This window comes from Gossypium hirsutum, chromosome D11, assembly GCF_007990345.1.
Source record: "Gossypium hirsutum isolate 1008001.06 chromosome D11, Gossypium_hirsutum_v2.1, whole genome shotgun sequence".
In the NCBI taxonomy this organism is placed as follows: Eukaryota; Viridiplantae; Streptophyta; class Magnoliopsida; order Malvales; family Malvaceae; genus Gossypium; species Gossypium hirsutum.
In genome coordinates, this window is record NC_053447.1 from 57249958 (window position 1) to 57259791 (window position 9834).

At 30.2% G+C, this 9834-nt stretch overlaps 1 long non-coding RNA gene across 1 annotated transcript; it reads left to right on the forward strand.

Annotated features, from left to right (window-relative positions):
- Window positions 1-4298: 4298 nt before the first annotated feature.
- On the forward strand, window positions 4299-4903 carry LOC121223325 (uncharacterized). The gene is made up of 3 exons (XR_005920649.1): window positions 4299-4504; window positions 4624-4662; window positions 4744-4903. It is a non-coding gene; the product is annotated as an uncharacterized lncRNA (long non-coding RNA).
- The last annotated feature ends 4931 nt before the right edge of the window (window positions 4904-9834 follow it).

The following is a 9834-nucleotide window of genomic DNA, read 5'->3' on the forward strand; positions in this document are numbered from 1 at the left end:
TTATGGAAAAACGCCGCTAAAGCACAGTATTAGCGGCGCTTTGTGGAAATCGCCGCAAAATATCTTAACAAAAACGCAGCGTTTGGTCTTGAGGTATATTAGAATTAGTGGCGCTTATGGGACAACGCCGCTAAAGCACAGAGCACCGCAAAATATTTAACCAAAACGCAACGTTTGGTCTTGAGGTATATTAGAATTAGTGGCGCTTATGGAAAAACGCCGCTAAAGCACAGTATTAGCGGCGTTTTGTGGAAATCGCTGCAAAATATCTTAACCAAAACGTAGCATTTGGTCTTGAGGTATATTAGAATTAGTGGCGCTTAAGGAGAAACGCCGCTAAAGCACAGTATTAGCGGCGCTTTGTGAAAAGTGCCGCAAAATATCTTAACCAAAACGTAGCGTTTGGTCTTGAGGTATATTAGAATTAGTGGCGCTTATGGGAAAACGCCGCTAAAGCACAGTATTAGCGGCGCTTTGGGAAAAGCGCCGTAAAATATCTTAACCATGCATTATATAATGTAGGTTATTATATATTTAGTTTATCATATATGGTTTAGATTTAGGGTATTAGGGTTCATTATATATTTATTATTTTTAGATTAGAGTTTAGGGTTTAGGGTTTACGATGTAGGTTTAGTGTTTTCGGTTTAAGGTTTGAGAGTTTGGTGATTAAGGTTCAGTGATTATTATAAGTTAAAAAGTTTATCGTATATAGTTTAGGGTTTTAGGGTTAATCATTATATAATGTTTATTATTTTGTGAATATTAGAGTTTTGAGTTTAGGGTTTATGATATAGGTTTAGTGTTTTGGATTTAGGGCTTGGGAGTTTAGAGTTTAAGGTTTGGGGTTTGGGCCGCTTTAGTCATGTTAAGAGGTTATAAATTAGTGTTTTAGGGCTTGATGCTTGTGGTTAACGGTTTGCAGTTTATAATTTAAGGTTTACAATGCATGGTTTTGGGGTTTGGGCAATTTAGGGTTTGATGACTTTTTTGGTACCAAATTCCAAAAAATGACAAATACGTATTGTTTTTTAATTATTATTATGATACTAGGGTTCTAAGTGACACAAATGATTAGTTTACTAATTAATGACGAATGGCATATTTATATGTTATATATGATGAAACAAATTACTTAATTGTGTTATTTACATATATATATATTAATCATTTATATATTCACTTAAAAATAGAGTATATATATAATTTTAAAATTATAATACATTATTTGAATACTATAAATAATTAATAATTTTGAATATTGATAATATTTAAATTATACACTCTCTAAGATTTATAAAATTTATAAAATTTTAACAATTGAAAATAATAAATCTGTATAAAATTTTTAAATAATATTATTAATAATATTAATAATGTCATAATTTTAATGTATCAATTAAAAATAATGTCTAGAACAATGTATAAAATATATAAAAAATCTAAATATTAGCGGCGTTTGTTCAGAAAACGCCACAAAAACTACATAAAAAATGAAGCAATACGACACCGTTTCGTTGACGAGTTAAAGGTTAGTGGCGTTTTTTGTCAAAACACCGTAGAAGTTGTGAAACTAGTGGCGTTTTCGCGTAAGCGCCACAAATATTATAATATAAAACGAGGTCGTTTTAATAGTAATAAAAATTTGATAATGGCATTTTTAGGGGAAAAGCCGCAATGATTGATTAACTTTTCCCAAAGCGGCGCCGTTTCAGTGTTGGAAAAAATTTTATAGTGGCGTTTTTAAGGAAAACGCCGCAATGATTAATTAAATTTCCCAATACGGCGCCGTTTCTGTATTGGAAAATAATTGAATAGTGGCGTTTTTTAAGAAAACGCCGCAATGATTTATATATAAACTTTCCCAATGCGGCGCCGTTTCTGAACTTCATAAAATCTAATAGTGGCATTTATTAGAAAAACGCCGGAAAACTCAATTAACGTTTCGCAAAACGTTGCCGTTTCGTTTAATGAAAACAATTTTAGGGTATACCCCCAAAGCAATCTTCCCTCAGCCCTAAATTCATCGGCCCCAAATCCCTAATTCGCCTTCTTTCTGTGAAATTCTTGAGTCCAATTTCTTGAAGAATTTCTCTTACATCTTCTTGCAGAATTTTTGGAAATCCCAAATCCCTAATTCGCCTCATTTCTCCTTCCAGAGAAGACGAACGTCGCAAAATAGGCCTCAAAAATATTCAAAGTTCCGAAGGTTCGATTTTGTTCCGATTCTGTGTATGTAATCTTTGGGTTTTCTTGTCTTTCTTAATTTTATTTTGTTTGTTATTCGTTGATGTTCCTTACTTCAAAAAATTTCTCTTCTCTCTGTATAGGGTTTTCGTTCGTTTCAGTTCATCGTCCTACAGGTACTGTAATTGTTTGTTTTTACTTCTATTTGGGAATGGTTTCATTATTGGGTATGCAACTGATGTTATGTTGTTTCAGTATAAGGTTTAGGGTTTATTTCATTTCGCCGTTGAAAGTGGTTTTCTTCATCGTCCTGCAGGTACACTGGTTTTCTTCATTGTTGAAATTGTTTTTCTCGAAATGGTTTCAGTGGATGTCTTAATTTCATTTCATTTAACTGATTTTAGGCAACGTTTCACAGACAATTGTTTTAGTGGATAAGTTTGTGCATTTTATTGGTTACTGCTCTGTTACTGTTTTTTTCCTCCATGTGTAAACTCTAGAAATCTTAAAGTTTTGAAGTATGAAGTATCTAGCAACAGAGCCTCGATTTAATCTATTTTATTTTTATTAAATTATTACATGTACTTAGGTTAAATAAATTTTTAGTATAATGTGTGATCAGTTACAGAAATTGAAGCTAAAATTGGTAATTTAGAATTGCCGAAATGATTAGATCATGAAATTGAGTATGTCATAAGATTTGAATTGCTTGAAAATGTTGTCATGTTAAGATTTGTTTGAGTATTGACATATGCTAAATGTTGTGAATGGATTACTATGAAATGAGCCTATGTATTGAATGGTAATGATGTATGGTATTTGTACAATTATGAATAAAGTAGTATCGCTTACAATTGAATTTGTTAAGAACATATTTGGCCAGAAATGTGGTATAAAAATGTGAATGGGCTGATTATGTATTTGCAGGTTGGTATCGAATTAGGCTTTTTAGAATGAAAAAGTTACGTTGGCGATGTCAACTCGAGAATTTAAAATCACATCGATTTAGTCTTAATCTGATAACGAATGTTACATGCTGTAGGTCAAATCTTATGACATACATCAGATATAAAATGTTTTATTTTTATAAAATTCTTTGTTTCCTGGATATAAAATGTTCGAATTAGTCTTAATTTGGGTAGTTACTTAACGTATTGATATATATATAATTTAACGTATTAATATATTAAAATTTAATTTAATGTAGTAATATATATATTTAATATATAAGCTATTTAATATATTAGTCTTAATTTCGGTAGTTACTTAACGTATAAATATATATAATTTAACGTATTAATATATTAAAATTTAATTTAAAGTATTAATATATATATTTTTAATATATAAGCTATTTAATATATTAGTCTTAATTTCGGTAGTTACTTAATGTATTAATATATATAATTTAACGTATTAATATATTAAAATTTAATTTAACGTATTAATATATATTTTTAACATATAATTTTAATATATAAGCTATCTAATATATTAGTCTTAATTTCGATAGTTACTTAACGTATAAATATATATAATTTAACGTATTAATATATTAAAATTTAATTTAACGTATTAATATATATTTTTAATATATAAGCTATTTAATATATTAGTCTTAATTTTGGTAGTTACTTAACGTATTAATATATATATAATTTAACATATTAATATATTAAAATTTAATTTAACGTATTAATATATATATTTTTAACATATAATTTTAATATATAAGCTATTTAATCTGTGCCATATTTTAAAATAATATTATTGAAAAAAATTAATAATTTCATATTAATGTTTCAATTTAAAAGAATGTCCAAACATTTATCGAATTTAAAAATCAATTAAAAATCAAAATACTTATAAATAAGGTGAATATTTAGTGGCGTTTGTAACCAAAACGCCGCAAATGCTAATTTAAAATTGAATGAAACGTGGCCTTTTGATTGACACATTTAGGGTTCAGTGGCGTTTTTTCTCAACGCACCGCAAAATCTGTAAGATTAGTGGCGTTTTCCTTTAAGCGCCACAAAAGAATTAAATTTAAACGACGTCGTTTTGATGGGATATCAGTTTTGGGGTATATCCCCGCAGCCAACCCTAAATCCCCCTTTTCAGTCAAATCCCTAAGTGTTTCTGCAGCATCTCCGATTTCCCCTCATCCGTTTTCTTCATCTCTTTCAAATTTCTGTTTGGGTGTTTCGCTTCCTAGCAAAAAAAACCATTAAAAAGGGTTCATACATTGTATTTGTTGAAAACATTTAACATTATTTGCGGCAAAGAAGAGGGAGAACGTGGAGGAAAATTATTTAAGGTTCGAATGTCTGATTCTGCGTATTTATACATTAGGTTTTGTCGTATTTTTTACTTTGATTTTGCTTTGTTATTGTTTGGTGATACTAGAATTAAAAAAATGGTATTTTTCTTATTTAGGGTTTTCGGTCTTCGACTGTTTTGTTCATCCTCCTGGAGGTACATTACTGCTTCAATTGTTCATTTATTTTGTGAACGGTTTCATTGGTTAGGAACTGATTTTAAGTTGTTTCTGTTTAGGGTTTCATTTCTATCCATTTCATTACTTCCATTTCACTTTTCTTCATCCTTCTGAAGGTACAAAACTCATGCTTTCATTTAATTCCATTGCTTTCATTATCAGTGTAACGGGTTAAATGGGTTGGACTAAATGTTAAGATTCCATTTATTCTCTGTTGGTGTCGGTGAATTCATTTGGTTCTGTTTTTTTAGTATGAAATTTTGATGTCTACTTTAGGGTTTAATTTAATAATTTATAAAAATGTTCTGTTAAATATGGTGCAGCCGATTACATTTCCAGATAATGAATTGATTTTTTAAGTTGAATTTTATTACGCCATGTTGTTCTTTAGTATGATGAAACAGTTCGATGTACAACACTTTTTGTTTGTTTGTTATAATTGTCTTTCATCCATTTTCTTATTGTAATGTGGGATTATATATATAAAGTAGATTGGATTGGGAACTGTCATTTACCTTCTTATACATATATATACATATATATAAGTGATGAAATGAGATAAGATCAAAGTGATACATTATGAAATGAGATATGATCAAAGTGATACATTAGTAAAGAAACTAAATTTAATGAAATTTTGTTAAATTCAGAGACTAAATTTTCATATTAATTGGTAAGGGCGGGGATTTAGAGGCAATTAGCATTTGCTTATGACATTTAACTTACACAAACGAAATAATAAACCAGGGTTGGATAGAAGTATAATTGAGGAATATCATGCCAAACATGTTCTTCTCATGTTATTGATAATTTTATCTTATCTACATGAACTGACGTTTTTGAAATTATATAGATGCTTCTCACTGAACCCATTTCTTTCTAATTATAATTTAATTTGCCGAAAGAAAATGGGTCAATGTGTTGTAGAATCAGTGTTACCAATTAGTACCTATTCTTGTTTTAAATTGTAATGCATCCATACTATGTTTGTATTATATTATATCCCATTGTGTTGATTTAACATGTTTAAAAAAAAACATTAGGCCACCATGAAACGCAGTATGATGAATTATTGTTTTGAGTGATTATGACATTTTTTATCTTAATTTTCATATGGATTAAATCCAACCTCTAATATGATTTTAATATTTTACTTAATTGTCTATTTTCATATGTTTTTCTCAGTTACAAGTTATCACTATTTCTTAATTTAATAATGTGTGTTAAAATATAATGTTGGGTTTCAGTTTTATTTTGTGGTTTGTAAACTATTAATTCGGTTTTTAAACTTTCGATTTATGGTTTGTAAGCTGATTCATAATCAGTCCGTTTATAGTTTGCTTAAATCGCAAGATGTACCTCATGTGTTAGGTTTTATTTATTTGAGATGAAATATTTTACTTAATTGGTAGCAGTTTGCAATGCTTAGAAAATGAACACAGACTTTTCATAGTCTCTCTACCATGTTAATATTTTCCAGCAGCAACTTAGAAAGGAATATGGTTTGCTACGTTCGTGTAAAAAACGCAATTATTTGTGCCAAAAACGTAAAAAATTTTGGACAGAAATATTATATCATAAATATTAGAATTTATATTCTTCTTATATATTACATATATTAATATGGATATGTAACCTGTATTTCAATTTTGACATAAAAATAACATTTTAAATTTAAAAAAAATTGTAAATGATAATTTAATATCTATTAAAACCAATATTTTTAATATATCACCCCATATATGGTATGGGTATATAACCTATATTTAAAACTTATTACTATAAAATTTATAAGTTCTCTAAATAATTATAAATATTGTTTTATTTTCTATATAAGTTTTCTAAATTTATAAGTTTTCTAAATAATTTTTCTAAATTTATTAGTATTAAAATTTATTAGTATTAAATTTGTAAGTTTTCTAAAAAAGTGTTCTAAATAATTATTTGCTTACATAATACATAATAACATAATACATAACTTATATATAAGCTTGCATAACTTACATAATAACTTCCATAACCTATATATAATAACATAATAAATTACATAATACATAATAACATAATACATAACTTATATATAAGCTTGCATAACTTACATAATAACTTCCATAACTTAATACACCACTTAAATAACTTACATAACTTACATAGCTTACATAAATCATTACTTACATAACATACATAATACATAACTTACATAAAATAGAACTTACATATCTTACATAATACATAACTTATATAATACAACACTTACAGAAATTAAATAACTTGCATAAAACATAGCCTACATAACTTATATAACTTTCATAAAATACAACTTACATATTTTACATAAAACTTACATAATACATAACTTACTTACATAATACAACACTTACACAACTTAAATAACTTGCATAATACATAGACTACATAACTTAATTTGTCTTACATAATACAACACTTACACAACTTAAATAACTTGCATAATACATAGCCTACATAACTTAATTTTCCTTACATAATACAACACTTACATAACTTACATAGGTTACATAATACATAACTTAAATAACTTATATAATACATAACTTACATAATTTACTTAATACATAAATATATATCATATCATAACTTACATAACTCATTTAATTTTAAATATAAGTGAACAACTTACTTACCCTTGTATTTTTCAGTGGAAATCAGACTTCAAGAATTAAGAAATAGACCGGTCTTGGATGAATTTATCAAGGGTAAGCAACAGTTATCGAAATGGAGTTTAGAGTTTTCTAAATTTTGCATTTCAACATGCAAGCTAAGAGAACATGATTCTTTGCCCCTGTAACAAGTGTGTCAACATAAACTCGCATTATCATGAAGTTGTATACGAGCATCTAATTGTTGATGGGTTTGTTCGGGGTTATAAAAAATGGCTTTTTCATGGAGAATGCCTGCCTAGTACCTCCTCTTCAACGATGGATGTATCTTATCCTGGTACTACTTACCATCAGTCTGTTGGAGGGGATGACATGGAAGGTATGTTGCGGGATGCATTTAATATGCACAATCATGGTTTTCAGTCGTTCCTAGCTGACTTTATGGCATCTGATGATTGTAATGTTGGTGCAAATGCTTTTACCGAACCGGGAACAAGTGTACCTTATGAAGAGCCGAATGCAAAAGCGGCAAAGTTCTACGCGCTACTTAATGAGATGAACGAAGAACTATATGAGGGATCGAAATTTTCAAAAATGTCTTTCTGCGTTCGTCTTTTCCAGTTAAGATGTTTGAGAGGGTAGACCGGGAACTCGTTGACAATGCTGTTAGAGTTTTTGAGAGAAATGTTTTCGTTTGAAAAAATTCCTCAGTCATGCAAAGATATGAAGAAAATGATAAAAGACTTAGGTCTTGGGTACAACAAAATCCATAGTTGCCCGAATGACTGCATGTTGTATCGGGGCGAACGGAGAAGCCAATAGTGCTGTCATGTATGTGGCCAATCCCGTTGGATAAATAGAAACACAGAAGATGGGAATGACGATGAAAATGATGCACAGCCAAGAAAGACGTCGGTCAAGATTTTACGGTATTTTCTGCTAATACCAAGGCTTCAAAGGCTTTTCATGTCGTCGAAGACAGTGGAGTCTATGACGTGGCACCATGATGGACGAACCAATGATGTATTATTAAGGCATCCGACAGATTCTTTAGCTTGGAAATCATTTGACAATAAATTTCCAAGCTTTGTAAGCGACCCTAGGAGTGTGAGCCTTGGCTTAGCATCTGATGAAGTTAATCCTTACAAGATCATGAGTACTGCGTACAGTACTTGGCCAGTAGTGCTTGTTCCTTACAATCTGCCTCCGTGGATTTGCATGAAGCAATCTTCCCTTATCTTATCTATGATTATCCCTAGAGAGAAAGGTCCCAGGAATGATATCGACATTTATTTACAGCCACTTATTGAAGAGTTAAAACAATTATGGGCTGGTGTCGAGACATACGATGTGCTGAGAAAGGAAAACTTTAATTTACGTGCAATTTTGATGTGGACCATTAATGACTTCCCCGCTTATGCCAATTTATCCGGTTGGAGTGGGAAGAACGTCACCGACGAAGTTAAATGGCTGTCTCAAGGTCCAAATCGGGTGGTTAAAAGATATAGTGCGTTCCTCATCAACGGATTCAGATTTCATACAAAATATAGCGAGAGATTGAGGAGAACGCAAAATTGTGGAATAGTTGTTAATTCCTCAATTACAAGTTATGCTAGTGCTAGGGACAATAATCCTGTCGAGGGAAATGTGGAATATTTCGGACTTCTTACTGACATAATTGAGTTGGATTACTACGACAAATGGAAAGTTGTCTTATTTCGAGGTGATTGGGCCGATGTTAATACTGCTCGTGGAATTAAGCAAGATCAATTTGGTTTCACAATTGTAAACTTCGCTCGATTGATTCACACAGGACAACAATTGATTGATGAGCCGTATGTATTTTCTTCTCAAATCAAACAAGTTTTTTACTCAAAAGATCCAACTGATGAGGGTTGGTACGTTGTACTCCGTAACATCCCTAGAGACTTGTTTGACATGGGCAGTGGAAGTAGAGATGGCATTGACGACAGAACACAAACAATTTCAATGGGTCTGTCAGGATACAGATGAAGATACTTACGAATGATAATGTAGTAAGCTTTTACGATTATTTAATTATATGTAATATCATAATATAAATATTGGTCTTATTATATATTTCAACTATTTTATATGAGCTATTATTGTTGTAATTGTATACTAAGCTTTCAACTATTTTATTTGTTTTGCAGATAAAATGCCTAGAAGAAAAGTGCGAGAGCTAAGCATTCTTCAAGTGACTCCAAACTAGGCGGGAACAAACAGCACTGAACAACAGATTGCTATTGGATCTTCGAATGTTCCGATTACACTTGAGGAATCTACAGAAGTTGAAAGTAATTTAACATTTAATTTACATGCGTGTTGACTTATTGCTTATTTATTTTAAAATTCTTATATTACAATATCACATTTTCCAGCTGAAAGTGGTGGGACACGGAGAGTTCGAGGATGTACGCTATTGAGGGATTTATACGAGCTAGATCCAGTCGAGCATGTCAAAGTAACCAGTAATAGCTTTGGTCAGCC